The 15,937-nt window shown below is 39.1% G+C and overlaps 1 protein-coding gene and 1 long non-coding RNA gene across 3 annotated transcripts in view; one reads left to right on the plus strand and one right to left on the minus strand.

The window, feature by feature from the left end:
• LOC119260786 (uncharacterized) overlaps positions 1–8,553 on the plus strand; it is a 130,440-nt gene extending 121,887 nt beyond the window's left edge. Inside the window, exon 8 of the long non-coding RNA XR_008549169.1 lies at positions 8,527–8,553. This is a non-coding gene — a long non-coding RNA (uncharacterized LOC119260786). The remainder of the gene's footprint in view (positions 1–8,526) is intronic.
• The window catches only part of ZNF366 (zinc finger protein 366), a 57,639-nt gene extending 43,323 nt beyond the window's left edge, over positions 1–14,316 (minus strand). The window contains exon 1 of one of the 2 annotated variants that reach the window (XM_037529788.2): positions 14,158–14,316. The gene's annotated coding sequence lies outside the window, so the exon portion shown is untranslated. Of the gene's footprint in view, positions 1–6,091; positions 6,114–14,157 lie in introns of those variants that run through there. The other variant, XM_054688044.1, reaches the window with a different exon arrangement.
• Between the last annotated feature and the right edge of the window lie 1,621 nt (positions 14,317–15,937).

Below are 15,937 nucleotides of genomic sequence, written 5' to 3' on the forward strand. Positions count from 1 at the left end.
CAGCTTATATTTTAAAGTCTGGTAAGCTTCAAAACCTCACTTTGCAAACACTAAAAAATAAGTAAGTAAATCTGTGTATGTAATAAAGCTAAATAGCTATCCGTGGGATGATCTGGAAGTGAGATTTTAAGCTAAATCAACTTTGGGCCTGCTGTGAAAGGTCAGTCTAACTTACTTTCACCCTCTTAAACTGTGGTCCTTGGCACTTTGGTTTGTGGTAAGAAAGCATTGCTTTTCTCCTCATGTCTAGGTCTAAAACCTGTGAGTCACATCATTTCCAAGCCCAAACTCATCCCACCTGATCCCTTAAATGCATGTCTTGATGCATCTAACACATAAAGCTGATAGACTTGTAGAGTCTGCTAGACCAATTATATAGCTCCATCATCACTCTAGCTTGAGCTCCCGGAATAGAACGAGTACCCCTGAAAGTAGCATTTGCTTGAAAATAGCTGTCCTGCCGGTGACTGTGGAAAGTAGAAGAGGACTTACAGATCTAGACTTGCCCTTTATTCCTATTTCACATTTTCATTTATTCATTAATTCCCTTCAGAAATGTCTCTCAAATTCTGTATGACACAGTGGCGAGTGGTGCCTAATTCAACAGTAATATTTGTTGAGTGTTTCCTGTGTTACAAGAGTGTGTTAAAAACATCACATGCATTAACTTGTGTGTCACAGCATGCCATGAGGCAGGTACTACTTTTTCCCTCATTTTGTCAATGAGGAAACTAGGATACTAGGTTAAGCAAATCACCTAAGATTACACAGATAATAAAGGAAGGAACCAGGAGTTTGTTGGGACATAGATGTTAAATGAAGGAAGAAATTAAACAATAATGACAAATACTTATAGATACTTCCTAACTTCTATCAAATATACATACTTACTATATGTAACAATTTAAGGGGGGGGGAAATGTATTGCCACAAAAAGATCTAAATGATTCAAAATACTTCCCTGCAATTTATAAGTGAACCCCTGCTTTTGTTTACTGCAGTGGTGCCCAGACTTGTCAGCATGAGGCCTCACTGTTTAAACTTTAAAAATAAATCCATTTTGCAAATCTCTATTAAGTTAGGAAAATATCAAAATAATCAAAATCTACTTTGAATTCAGTAATATCTTTTAATTAATTTATATTTTATTATGACCATAATAGAATCAGATTTGCAAACAGAGGTACAAACGCTTTCAAAACATTACTAAGTAGGCAAACATAAAACACGCGACATATAAATACAGACTCCTTGACACCTTGCATTAAGTCCTGGAGATCACAGAGCTGTATAATTCAGCTGAGTTTTCTGGGAGCCTCAGTGCCCTCATCTCAAGTGGGGATAAGAGCTTTTACAAAGCAAAAAGAGGATTAATGGGAGACCAGCAAGAGTTTGAAGTGCTCTGTCCTAGAGATTCCCTGAAAAATGTAGATCCAATACAGTTGTGGAGAGCAGACTCACGTAAAAGAATTAGTAAGCAGGGCAACCCACTATGCTAACCTGGGCCTTCTAGAATCTAGTTCTGCTAATCTAGATCTGATAAGATAGACAGTCCACTCTCTGATGAGACAGAGAGTGTATGCAAAAGAGGTTCACTGTCACATATAAGAAATTCAATTGACTTAAAAGCTATCAAAATTTTTTTCTGTGGTGGAGTTACAGGGGGCTGCAGATTGTCTGCACTCCCTGTGGTGCTTTGGGAGACTGAAGATGGAAAATATGGGCATGTGCACATTATGGTAATGGGAGATTTTTGGTTTTGTTTTGAGCTATAACTCATATTTATTGCATGGGTGCCATGGAGAGGCAGTTATACAATTGACCTAATATTAATATTTAATAATGTTTCAGTCCAAATGTAATTTATGAAAATATCATTAAATATCAAAATGATATTTTGATCCAAATGTATTTCCACCCTTATCATGCAAATTGGAAACTTGCTGTATAACTTCACTGGCTCAACCTCCCACATCATCTAACAATTTTACAGCCTGGATTCATCACATTTTCAAGATATAATTGATTCCAGGGGATGGAATATTGGAAGAAGTTTCTTTCAATGATACTGGCTTTGGGACAACAGAAGTTATTCCAGACTCCCCTTTGAGAAGTTATTCCAGACTCTTACCTAAAAAGGAGAGGCTGTACCAATAAATAGGGAATTGGAAAAACAAGTCACCCCAGGACTCCTAGTTTATGGTGTTAATTAATGAGTGCAGAGCTTGATAATTTAGATGCTTTTTTCCCACCCTCCCCCACCCCAACCAGAAAATTCCAGGCCTCATGTGCAGGGAGAGTTCAGATTAATAATTAAAAGCGTTATCATTTATGAATATTTCTGTGAGGCAGACACTTTGTTAAGCAACTATGTGCATTATCATTCTTAATCATCACAACAAACCCGAAGAGGTTGGTGCTGTTTCATATTTGTCATACAGGCAAAGAAATGAGAATTTCCAATGGTCACCCTGCTGGCAGACAAGAGGTTGGAATTTGCACTCAAGCAGCTGTCCCTGGGACATGGGTTTCAACTACTCTACAACATCTTGCCCCTCTCACCCACACTCCCAGCTTTCCAGAAGACCTTCTCATCCTAGCTGACACCTTAGTTTACATGGTGCCAAGATAATGGGGCCAAATAAATTGAGAGATAACTGAGTAAGAAAGAACAAAGCCTTTGGTTTGGCTTTATATATGACAGTTCGTGACAGGCCCATAGGAAAAGGACAAAAGGAATCTAGACAGGCATGAGATGATCATCCTTAAAAAAAAATTCATGGAGCCTGGAACTTAAAATCAAAAACCTCCTTAGAGGTGAACCGGTCCAACCCCTTAATTTTACAGATGAGGAAATAAAGGCTCAGACAGTTGTGCTTGATCACAGACCTAGGATGACTGACCTCAGGCTCAAAACTCTCTGTCCATCCCCAGCCCCATCTCTTCTCTCCCTTGTTATTTATTTTTGATTGTATGCAATGAAAAATTTCCTTTGCACCCCTGTCTCCTAGGCATTCCACTCTCTGACTAAAGACAAACTCTAATAGCAGCTCTATTGCATCCTTCTGGAGATAATCTGTGCATATCAAAAATATGCTTTATTCTTACTCAAAAATGATAGCATTTATATGCTGGCAGCATCTTGCTTTTTTCCCCTTAACTATAAAGGTTGGAGAGTTCTCCATTATCAGAACATGTGAAGGTACCTCATTCTCTTTTCCCCAACTTTTTAACAGTTTTATTGAGGTATATTTTATGTAATATAAAATTCATGCATTTTTAAGTGTGCATTCTGATGAGTTTTAGAAAATTTATACATTTTTACAACCATTACCAAAATTCAATTTTGGAATAATTTCATCCCTCCCAAAATTTCATTATGCTCATTTGCAGTCACTCCTAGCTTCTGCCTCCAGCCCCAGGCAACCACTAATCTTTCTGTCTCTGTAATTTTGTGCTTTTCCAAATTTCATATAAGTGGACTCATTCAATATTTATTGACTCGTTTGGTAATATTGTGTCTGGCTTCTTTCACCTAGCTTGATGTTTTTGATATTTATCCACATTGCTGCTTGTAACAGTAGTTTCTTTTTATTGCTGATTTGTATTTCATTGTATAGATATATAGTTATGGGTCACTTAACCACAGGGATACTGAGAAATGTATCTTTAGGCAATTTCATCATTGTACAGGCATCATGGCATGTCATTCTGCAAACCTAGATGGCACAGCGACTGTCTTACATGTCATCTGTAGTTTACTGAAAAATCATCCTGTGGCACTTGACTGTATAGAACATTTTGTTTATTCACTCACAAATGGATGAAACTTTGCTTTATTTCCAATTGGGGGCAGTTATAAATAATGTTGCTGTGATCATTTGTGTTCATGGTAAAGCTGGTGGGCATGGGGGTAGTAATTACCCAAAAGGAGAGTTGCTGTGTTGTATAAGAAGTGTATATTTAACTACTAAGAAGCTGCCACACTGTGTCAGTACCCTTTAACATTGTCACCAGCAGTGCATTAGAGCTTCACCTTCTCCACATCCTCTCCAACATTGGAATTTTCAGTTTTTTTGGTTTTAGAGGTTTTATTGGGTATATCTCATTGTGGTTTTAGTTTGCATATTCCTAATCTATTGATTGACTAACTTTTTATTTGCTTATTTTCATTTGTGTATCTTCTTTGGCTAGGTATCTATTCAACACTTTTGTCCAGTTTTTACTTGGATGTTCATTCTATTATTAAGAGTCTTTACTTAGTCTGGAAACAAGTCCTTTGTCAATTATGTTTTGCAAATATTTTTCTCCTAGCTTGTGGCTTATGTTAAAACAAAAATTTTAATTTCGATTAAATACAGTTCATCAATTTTTTCATTTATTATTTGTGCCTTTTGTATCATGACTAAGAAATGTTGATTAATCCAAGATTATAAAGACATTCTCCTGTCTGTGTTTAGAAGTTCTGTAATTCTACCTCTTACATTTAGAGCTACTCCAAGTTAATTATTTGTGTGATATGAAGAGTCTAAGTTAATTTTAGATATTCAGTTTGTTTCAGTGGCATTCATTTCAAAAACTATCCTTTCTTCATTGCACCACCTTCACCACCTTGTCAAATAAATTGCAAATATATCTGTGGTGCAGTCCTGGACTCTATTCTATTCCTTCATTTTTTAGGACTTCATAATGTTCCTTTATATAGATGTACTGTATGTGACCAGTCTGTTATCAGTGGATAATTCTTCTATTTCCACTCTTCTTTATTTGTTTGCTTGTTTCAAATAATGCTGTGGAAATATATGACAATGCATGTATGTCTTTTTCTGTCTTATAGGTATGTTTATAGGGTAAATTCCAAAAAGAGTCAATGCAACATTTTGATAGACATGCGCAATTGTTCTTTGTAGAAACTTTCCTAATTCACCAGTATACCAGCAATGTAGGACAGTGCTCTCCAGATCCCCAGAAACATATATGCTGACACATTTCAGCTTTTGTTTCATCAAGGTGAAAAAAATGGCATTTAATAGTTTTACTTTGCATTTTCCTATGTTGAATTAGGGTGGCTTTTTTAAACACATGTCAGAGCAATTCATGTTATGTGAAATGTGTTTCCTGTCACTTGCGCATGTCTCAGTCATATTAAATTCTTTGTGATGCACATTACAAATGTTTCCCCAGGTCTTTTATTTGCCTTTTGACCTTGTTTATGGAGTTTTGGCCCTAGAGAAGCTTTTTATTTTAATATTATAAAATGTATAAGGAGTGGTAAACCTTCCAAGTACAACTAGCAGTGCTTTTCCTGTACTTAGATTCCAACTATAAATTTCCCATATATTCTAATATTTTTATTTTTTAGCATTTACAGTCTTTGAACTATCTAGAATTACTTTAACTGCGATAAAGTAGGGATATATGTTTGCTTTCCTCAAATAGTTATTTGATTGGCCCAGCATTATTAGTTACATAATCCAACTCTGATAGACAATGCTATACCAATATGTATGTATATATACATATATACAATGCATACACTAAGTTTCTATGTCATTTGTTTTACTGACCAGCCCTCTCGTTCGATAACAATAAGCATATGCAAATCTCTACTCTCGGACTCCAAGGTTAGCTTTCTCTTCTGCATTACTTACAAATGACACACAGTAAGTGAATGAAGCACTTGAAGAATTGCTTACAAATAACAACTTCTCTTTTACCTGCTCCCCTACTGACACTAACAAAATTCAGACTCTTTTTGATATCACTGAGAATCACATATTTATGATACTAAATCCTTTGGGAAGTATAGGGGATTGAGAATCAGATACCTAGTCTTCAGTCTAGTAAACAATTTGGGGCTATTCCACAGTTTCCTTCCATATAAGCCAGTGATTTTAGATAGAGAATGTGTGTGTGTGTGTGTGTGTGTGTGTGTGTGCGCGCGCACATGCACGCGCCATATGCCATGCACAGATGAGATAGTACCTTATTAAGTAAACCAATCCCCTCTCCCAAAGAAATCTATATTGGTTGAAGAGCAAATAAAAGTGGCACTTTATGTCCTAATCCTTCTGGGATAGGATTTACTCACAGCTCAATGTCCTGAAGTGCTTGTATTAAATTTGTGATACCAAAGCAGAGTTGCACAGTAGAGGAATGCTGGGCCCATAAATCTGTGAAGCCAAAACTGTCCTGTGAGGTACAGAAGGAGCACAAAGGACCCCGTGTAAGCCATAGTAGAGTGGGAAGTGTGAGCCCCTAGAGGTCATGAATATACTCCAAGTAGAATTGCCTTCTTCAAAATGATGTGGTATTTGGACTGCATCTTCTTTCCCCAAATCTGGGCTGTTTTTCCAATGCCCCTACTCAGTCCTTGGGCCCACGCTGCAGCCAGGAAATAACTTTCCATCCTTGGGGATCTCTATGGAGCCAGAGGGTGATTGTGCTATGAGTGGCTGGGGCAGCGGGAGGGCTTGCTGCAATATTGGATGTCTTCTAAGTGTCAAAACACACGGTGCTCACAATAATCTCCCCCACCGACTCTCTAAATAGAGAGTAGGAGGTGGGTTTCTGGATAATGAAAGGAATATCCCTTTAAAACTTTGTGCATGTTCCTCACCCTGAGTTCAATTTCTAGTAGTTCTAGAACCCCATCTTGACAGAGTAAGTACAGTGCTCCTCAGCACTTTCAAAGTATCAGGATAATGCTGGAACCTCTCTTTGTGCATTTTTTAAAAAACTGAGTAAGTCTGAGAGTATGCTGTGGGGAAGAACACTGCCCAAATTAGAAACACGCCAGGAACAAAGTGATGGCATATTACGGTAGTTGTTCCATAAAGCAGTGCTGAAAACGTGAAGTTCTTCATCTCCCTGAACTTCCCGTGGAAGGCCAGAGCGCCTGCCTCGATTAAGGGGGAGAAGCCACCATCTCCATCCAGGCTGAGGCAGACCAGAGGCGATTCCGGTCCTCTCCCTCGCTCTCTTCCGGCCCTGCTTCCTTTCCCCGCCCCTCCAACAATAGCCCCTCTTGATTTCTGTTCTAGAGAGAACGGTGAGTCCCAATGCAAAGGAAACTGAGGATTCTTTCCTCAGAGTTTTCTAACTGGGAAGAGTGAGGTGTGTGCGCTGGCCTCTGCTCCTTGGCAGTGGTGCTGGTTACTCCTCCTCCCCCCAAGGAAGACATGAGGCAGGTAGCAGGGTGCTTGTCTCCATTCCCCATATTTCAAAGGAAGAAGCTGGTAGAGGGCAGAGGGTACTGCTTCTTCCCAAGAGGACTCCGAGATACTCTCTTACTGTTGCTGTTTTTTTTCAAAATGTTGAAAAAGCAGAATACCTTTTTGGGGTGATGTTCCCAAAATACTTGTCGCTGCCCAGTCCCCACTTCTTTACCCTGACCAGTAGCTTGTGTAATAGGCAAAGCCTTGGGCCCCTTTCCAGATTCATTAGACATAGGAATCTGCCCAGGAGATTGTGGAGATTGGTGCTTAGAACACACTTGAAAAAAAATACCCTGTACCCTTCCTCAATGAAGGTATTCAGTTCCCTTGGTATGGAAGGAGACCCATGCTGGGTGAGACCCCAAAAATCATGCCTCATGTTGCTCAGAGCTGAATAGAGTTGAGACCTATACAGTAATACCGTTCTCTGGAAGCTGTGTTGTCTTGGGCAAGGACAAATTAACGAATGGCTTTGTAACTCTTTGGAGTAAGGATCTATATTCCAAAATCAGTGTGTGTGCAAAAGGTCACAACCCTAAGACAGTGTGGAACTGAAACTGCATCACACAGAGATCTTGCTAAATTGCCAACCTGAGCTCAGGAGGCGCCCAAGAGCCTGCTTCTATGACAGAGTCGAGGTGATGCTATGCTCTTGGTTCTTGGATTACTTTTGAGGAGCACTGCCTTAGAAGATACTTTTGCATGTCCCTCATCCTAAGAGTTAAAAAGAAAAGTTATTAGCTGCAGATGGCCCTTCCTCTTTAATGAGAAGCCTGAAAACACATCAATTTAAGTGAGCAAATCACTTACATTCTCTAGTTTATCTGTTAAATAAGGGGGTTGCCTTTTTTCATCTCTAAAATGGGAGGAAATAAATCACCTGTTTTTGAGACTAGGAGGACTAAGTGAAATAATGTTCCTTAGCAGGCCTCAGACTTGCTAATAACTCCTCCATAAATGCTGGTGGTGGTGGTGGTCCTCTTGTAGTTCCCCTATTCTCCCACTTAATAGCATGGTCATCATAATAAGGTGAGAGTCAGGCCCTAAAATACCAGAGGAAAATATGAGAATGGTCAGAATGGCTTTTGCTTGCCTGGGTACTTGACACTAGAGAGAGTCTTTAGCAGTGTGAACATAAATATTTTTCAGTTTCTACAGCAAGTTAACAGAAACCGTGGATCCCAGTGCTGTTAAACTCAGTGTTAGTCATAACCTCTACTTGTTATATTTACATTCACCACTTTATTTATTTATTTATTTATTTATTTATTTATTTATTTATTTATTTATTTTGTGGAACCCTCGCCAGTGGCCCAGGAACAAACCAGCGCTGCAGAGGCTGCAGGCAGCCTCGCAGTCCATTGCTCAACCGCTGCGCCACCAGGGGAGGCCCCTCCATTCACCACTTTAAATTGCCAAGTAAGTGCAAATAGCCTCAATTCCGTGTTTGTTCATTGTAGCTGTCTCCATTGCCTAATTAAATAAAGGAAAATGGACTGTGCTGAACAAGGATATCACATTTCCCTCCCTGAATTCACCCATGGTGTTTGTGTAAGTTCATCCCAGTGGCATCCCTTTAACTGGGATTTACAACCTTGCCTAAAAAAACCCAGAAAGCTCTGAGCATTTCCTACAAGACTGAATCCTGGCTCACAGCTCTTTCAGTCAAGGAAAAACAAATGACCCATTCTCTCGCCAAAAACAATTTGCCACTCTCATCTGCCCAGAAAACAAATGGAAAATAAAATGCAATCAACAGTCTTTTCTGTGTATGTAATAAATGTTTATGTCCCACAAGCAAGTGGATGGGTGTTTACCCAGATGTCATGTTAATGTACATGTAGCAGCTCCCCACATATGCACAGAACCATGGAACCAGCCATCATAATTCTACTCAATCAGGGAAGGAGTAAATCCTTCATATTGGCAGCTTGGCATTGTATAAATCCCCAAAAGTTTGACTGCTCTATTAGGACTTATCTAAATATATCTAGTAAATTTCACTCTATAGCTAACTTGCTTATTAAATCATCTGTATACCAAGTACTTATTGTACATCTATTGTATGAAGTGTGCTTTTATAGACCTTGGACATACAACAGTGAACAAAATGAAGTCCCTGCCCTCAGTGTGCTTATTTTCCAGTGAGCTTATATATCGTACATAACTTTTGATGAAGACACATTTATTCTTTTATCTAAAAATATTGTCTTATCTAAATGTATTTGGTATTTGAATAGTTACAAAGAACAGCCAATATTACACTAGCTGTTTCTGAGTGTGAACAATAAAATATTTGTTGTCTCTCTGTTCCCGTCAGATGGAGACCTGTGGCCACTGCTGCTCTACGTCCTTAGCCATGTAAACATATGAAAAAAAGTTGAGTGATGTAGGTAGAAATGAAATTAAGGAAATCAGGTCAACTTTTTTCATAAGTTACATACATTTCTTATAGTTAAAGTTAATTTAACATGACTTGTAATTGCTGGTTTTCAAACACCATTATCAATCTTTTGCTTTTCCATGTCACCATTAACTTAGGGAAAAGGACCTAACTTCTAAAGTAGGCTGAGCACAACATGCATTGTAAAAAGGCAAAAACAAAATCAAAAGTTCTAATTAGGTTGAATCTACTGATATTTTTTTAAAAGTTAATAGAAAAATTTAATATCTTTGTTTTCCTTTAAATAAAGGATGCATGTTTACTATAAGATAACAGATCAGAAATGCATAAATTAAAAAGTGCTATTCGTATAGAATTACAGTACTTACAGGTCTAAGTAATTGATTTTTGTATGATTTATATATGGTTCTAGAACATTGATCAGCCTTATCAGATTTCTTAACTGGTCAGATATTCCATAGTCCATAACACTAATAGCTTCTAGAACAATTTATATATTCAAAAGTAATTTATTGAGAGAACATTCAATGCTGAATAGGAATTATATTTTAAAACATGGTTCTTAGAACATACATTTATATTTAATGTCAGTGCAGCCTGGAAGAAGAGGGAACAAGACACTGACTCTTGATTTTATAGACTCACAGGACATCAGCGTTAGAATCTCATAGACCATCTGGTGCAGCAAGCAAGGGAGAAGGGCGAGAAGCTCCCAGGTGTGCTATGATACACACTCAGACAGACCACTTTGAGAACCACTGACTTCATCTGACTCCATCATTTTATAGACAAGACTGGGGTCTAAATAAGTAAAGAAACCTGTCAAGTCACACATTTAGGGAGAGGCAGAGATTGGAGCAGGAGCACCTGACACCCACCTGTCTTTGTTCTGTTGTGCTAAACCTTTTGTACATTGCTATAAAATCCCTCTGCTCTCTAATGGTTAGGTTGCCCAAAAAAGCTTCTGTTGTATCAGAGGCATGTCTTCTAACAAAAGAGCTCACAGGTTTGGGTTATTAATAATAGATTTTGGTTGTTGTGGTTGTATTTTGCTTTTGGAAAGTGGAGAGGGAAGTTTAAGGCTAAAAACATCACTATTATTTAGCAACAAACCAACATGTAGGTTTTAAAGTTTAGAGAGAAAAATAGCAGTTGGATTTACATAAATGTTTCTGCACCCTCATACGCGCACGCAAGCACTCACACACACACACACACACTATAGTGATGATGGTTTTCTATTTATCATCATAAAATTAAGTGACTCAATACAAAAAAATGTTTTCGAAGAGGGATCTGTCTCTGAGTGTGCTTAGCCCTCAGTAGGGGGAGAACATATCACCCACTCCAAGTTCTTTTCTCTCTCGCTAAGTCATGAAACTGCCATGATGGTCTCCAAAACAAGTATCCCAGCCCTCCAGGACCAGGGAAAAGGTCACCAAACAACACATAGCAAGTGAGTGCTGGGGAAGTGGGTAAAAGGGAGAATGAAACATCTGCAATACAACTGCAGTTCATCCAAGTTGAGAACTGTGATCCCAGGTCACCTTTCCCCTGCATGGAACACCACTGAGCGTAGCTGGCATGTTAATAAGGTGTATGCTGCTATTTCTGCCACCAGTGGGGATGAACTCAAACCATTAAACTCTCCCTTCCTTTATTTTGCAATAATCTGGGATGCATGATTTCTATATGTGCCCAACTCTAAACCTGTGAGGAATAATTTTCATTCTGTTAACCCATGGTAGAGAACTGACTGAGAACAATGACACAGGTTAGAGGGGAGGTGTTCTAGTCTCTACATTCAAAAAATACTGTACTCTTCAGTATTAACGTGACTCTTAAAAAATTACAACTGACTTCGATTGACTTACGACTGGCCAAATATTATGTCCATTGCTTTACAAAACTAGCTTTATTTAATTCTTACAACAACTGATATGTTGATGCAGTTTTGCATTTGGGGAAGCTGTGGCTTAAAGAGGTTAAGTACCTGGCCTAAGATCCACAGTCAGTGAGGAACAAAGCTGGAATTGAGATCCAAATTTGTATAGCAACACAGATGGTGCTTCTGATGTGCTGCTTTCTCTAATTTTACACACAGACCTACAGCACCCATCCTAATATTAAACATTAGCTTAGAAAATCTGTAATTTAGTTTTATGTACAGTTTTGGCAGAAATTAACGAAATCTTCTGTGTGTCAAATTCTGGATCATTTCAACTGGAGTTCCCCTGATGATATCACAAACAAGCCTCTGATGATCCCAATGAGGAATCATACACTGGAAGTTTCCACAAATGCCAGCTCATTCCTTGGAGCTGACTAAAGACAAATTGAGGAGTAGCAACTAGATGAAACTAGTCAAGGCTTTTTTCTTTAGGAAATTTACCCCAGCATCCAGATACCCTCATGGCAGTGATTTTACAACTTAAATGGATATACTGAATAAGTGTTTTTTTTTTTTTTCTCTTAAGGAAAGAACATATCCCCAACTCATTAGTCCTGGGCCACACTGAAGACCCATGCTGGAGTGGGAGCTGTTTTCTGCACCATTGGCTCACTCACCCTTGGCCTTGTTCATTTTTTTGTGAGTCACTCGCTGCCATTATTTTTATTTTTTAATTTTTAAAAAATATTTATTTATGCATATAAGAACTGGGGTGTAAGCCAGAGGTACAAGGGGGAGAGAGGATTCACCAGAGAGAGTAGGGAGCAGAATAGGGAGATCGACTGAAATACACTGCTGAGGGGAGCAGTGGGTGAGACAGGAGAGGTCTGCTGTGCCATGTGGGTTAGTCCCTGGCTGCCCAGGATCGAACTCTGTGTTACAGTGGCTGTTGATCGCTTGATAGCCCTGTCTTTAACCCCTGAGCTACCAGGGAGGCCCTGCCATTATTTTTATATAGTACAACATCTAATGCTTTTATTCAGTAACCAAAACTATAGAGTCTTCTATGATATTGTTTTAATTGGGCACAAAATTAAATACATTCCCAAAGAGAAATGAAACTGAAAGGAACTAGTTAAGATTGCAGCCCTGAGTGTTCTTTTGGGGTCACAATTGCTAATAAAAGATGCAAACTGTCCATTTTTGTCAGTCCTAGCTACCTTTTGACCTGAAGACCTATGAAGTGGGGTGTTTAGAATAATTGGTAGGGAAACTGGAAACCGCTTTCAACTGTTACTGGAATAATTTTTGCATCCTCAAACAGTGCGATTCATCTTTTACGTTGTTCATGTTACGGTAAGTTTAAGGAGAGTCTTCAAGGAAAAGAAAAAAGTTTGACTAATGAAACCAAACCTACATAATAGTCTGCAGTCTGATCCTATCATATTTTCTCCAACCTTATTAAGATTATGGCTCAGTTTCAAATAAAAATTAATTACTAGCTTGTGGTTAATGAAGAGTCTGGCCAAATTAATTTATAATTGGGAGACCCGCTATTTTTATCTTACTCTTCACTTCCCAGGTGACTTCAGTCAGTAAATTTCATAGAAATGAATATTTTTAAAAAGTATGCGTGGTTTCCCCATTCAGCACCTCTCTGAATTAAATGATTACTGTTAGCAAATATACACAGTCATTTTAAGACCTTGCTAGTCCTTTTTTGATAACGTGAGCTTGGCTAAGATCTTGTGGCTTGATGACGAATTCTTGGTAACATTATCCTTTCTGACAAATTTAATTAAGGCAAGTTAGACTTTTAAAAACTGGTTGTGTATATAATAAGCATGAGTAGCTTGCTGTGTTCTATTTGGTTCTTGGAAAAATCAGGTTCTGGGTGAATATTTTTCACTTGCAGCTATAGCTCAGTTTGTCACTCTTACTGACACAGCAATCAATCTCAATCCTTCTATTCTAGTTGCTTTCCAAACCTAAAGCTACATGCCCCCAAATCCTAGCCTCCTTTTGTGTGGCAGATGACATCTTCCATTGATAGTGGCTAATAAATTTACACTCAACCCACATGTGGAACGTGAACACATAAGCACCCCCCACGCAGTTCAATTCAAAGTGACATTGCCTTGTTTTTTTCCTCCTACCTCAGTAATGCAGAATAGCAGCTATAAATTAATATTCCTGCAGGGGGGAAGGTGCTGCATGGAAAGAAAAGAAAAGAACAAGAGAAGGCACTTCAATCTAGAAAATGTGTAACAAAAGCCCCAGAGCAAACCACAGTTTAGCAGACACCTTGATAAGATTCCCAGGACACAGCGCTGAGGAAGAGTGAATTCTCTAGTGAGATACATCTCACCAGTTAACCCAGCCACGTTATCTGTGCCAAAATTCAGATTAAACACAATGTCCTCCTTAGCCTCAATGCAGCTCTATTTCCAGTTCTGTGAGCCTCAGCTCTGCAAGATCAGTCTTCTCTTTAAAAAAGTATAAGCTCACATTCTGGGTCATACATCAGTTGTACCCTTTGATTACAGATTACACCCAGTAAGGTATTTTCTGTGGAAGATGCCCACAGCAATACCCATCCCAGGGACAGTGAAATGGAAGGAGAAATGATTGCATGGGTCACTTACCAGCTCCTGAGTCTGAATGGCTGCAGCAGCCCCCGCGCTTTACCTGATCCCTTGCTCTCTGTCTCTCTCCCTCTCTCTCCCTCTTTCTCTTGTGTACAGATTGCAGGGGACTTAAAGAACTCCCAGGGACAGTGTTTCAAATGACTTAAGAAAGAGAACAGGAACAATACTTCGTTCTCTTTTTCTCAGATGAGTACCTTCGGGAAGAAGGAAGGAAGGGAGGGGAGAGGGAGGAAGTCAACAACCCTTTGCTTTCCTGAAAAAAAATAAGGAAACAGAAGATAGACATCTCATTTTCTCTTAAACAAAATGTTGGAAGGGGCAAAAAAAAAATCTTTGAAAAAAAGGAATTCCTTAAATATGCTCTCTGCCCCGGGAGCTTTAAAGAGATGAAAAGCCTTTACTGGCCTGGCCTGTCCAAACAAATGGTGTTCCAGAAAGGCAGGCTCTTCTGAGCTTGCAGCCTCTGATATCTGGTTTGCAGAACTGACACAGCTAAAAGGGAACAAATCATGCCATGTTGACTCTGAGCAAAGGAGAGTTTGGTCTGTTGGGTTCACTGAGGCAAACCTGCAGCCCGTGTGCGCGGTTCAAACGTTCAGCCAGGACTTTGGGCTCTTCCTTGGCCCTTGGAAATGCCAGCATTGCTGCAATTCCTCAACTTGACTCTAGATCCTTAGCATTCTTCAGGATGGAATGGCAGATTTACGCACTGGTCATGAAGTTTTATGCTACAGACAGTCAAGCTTCCATCTTCGATGATGAGTGAAAAAAAAAAAAAAAAAAGCAACTTACCACGCTGCTGCTGGACATAGTTACCTCAGAACTGTCCTTTACATACCGAATGCTTGTTGGATTTAGTCACCTCTGGAAAAACTGGAAGGTGATTTCTAATTTGTTTTCAAAATACGGTGAAGCAGCATAGTTCATAGGTCAGAAATAAGTCAGCCACAGTTTTTGAAAATGATGGGCAGGCTGAGGAGAGAGAAACTGAGGAGGCCATCCTTTATCATGGTTGGGGGTTGAGGAATTCATGGGCGAGGTGTGAGCTCTGCTTCAGGGTTAGGTGCACTTCAGAATAGTCTTGGTTAAAATTCTCTGCATTGTGCGTCTTATGTTCTTCATTAATCTGGTTACTTACGAACATTTTCATTACCAAAAGGAACCAGCAGTTATGTGGATCTTTGTGGCAGCAAAAGAAAAACCACCTTTAAGGTACTTCCTTATTTCACTCAATTTTGAAAAAAAAATGGAGTGGAGAATTGTAACCTGAGCAATTACAAGCAGTTACAAAGAGCAATTAAAGTGAATGCATTCTCTGTAAGACTTTTATTGGGTCCTTCACCCACTAAGGTTATTCTTTTAGTCCAACAGTTTTCTTCCCCCATTAATATCTATTACTGTCTCTATGTGTATTATCTGTCTGAGTGTGTGCGTACAGAAGGTATTGTTATACTGTAAGTTTGTAAGACCCAAAAAGAATGAAGGCTTTTGCTTTGCTTTTGCCATGGCTCCAGTACTGCAAACACATGGCACTGGATTTTCTGGCATACATGATCTAAACCCACCTATATATAAGAAAACTGACACCCAGAGAAGAGTCTCTATAGTCTGGCCAAGGTCACACACAGCAGGGGCAAAATCAAGATGCTCACTGGTCTCCTGGGTCAGTTCTCCTGCTCTTTGCCCTCTGCTGGCCTTCCTCTATATCCTGCCTTTGTAGAAATGGGAAGGAAAACGCAAGTGCAAAGCGAAGAAAGCAAGAGAAGCATGAGACTGG

This window comes from Talpa occidentalis, unplaced genomic scaffold (assembly GCF_014898055.3).
Source record: "Talpa occidentalis isolate TD23 unplaced genomic scaffold, MPIMG_talOcc4v2.1 talOcc4.6, whole genome shotgun sequence".
Taxonomy (NCBI): Eukaryota; Metazoa; Chordata; class Mammalia; order Eulipotyphla; family Talpidae; genus Talpa; species Talpa occidentalis.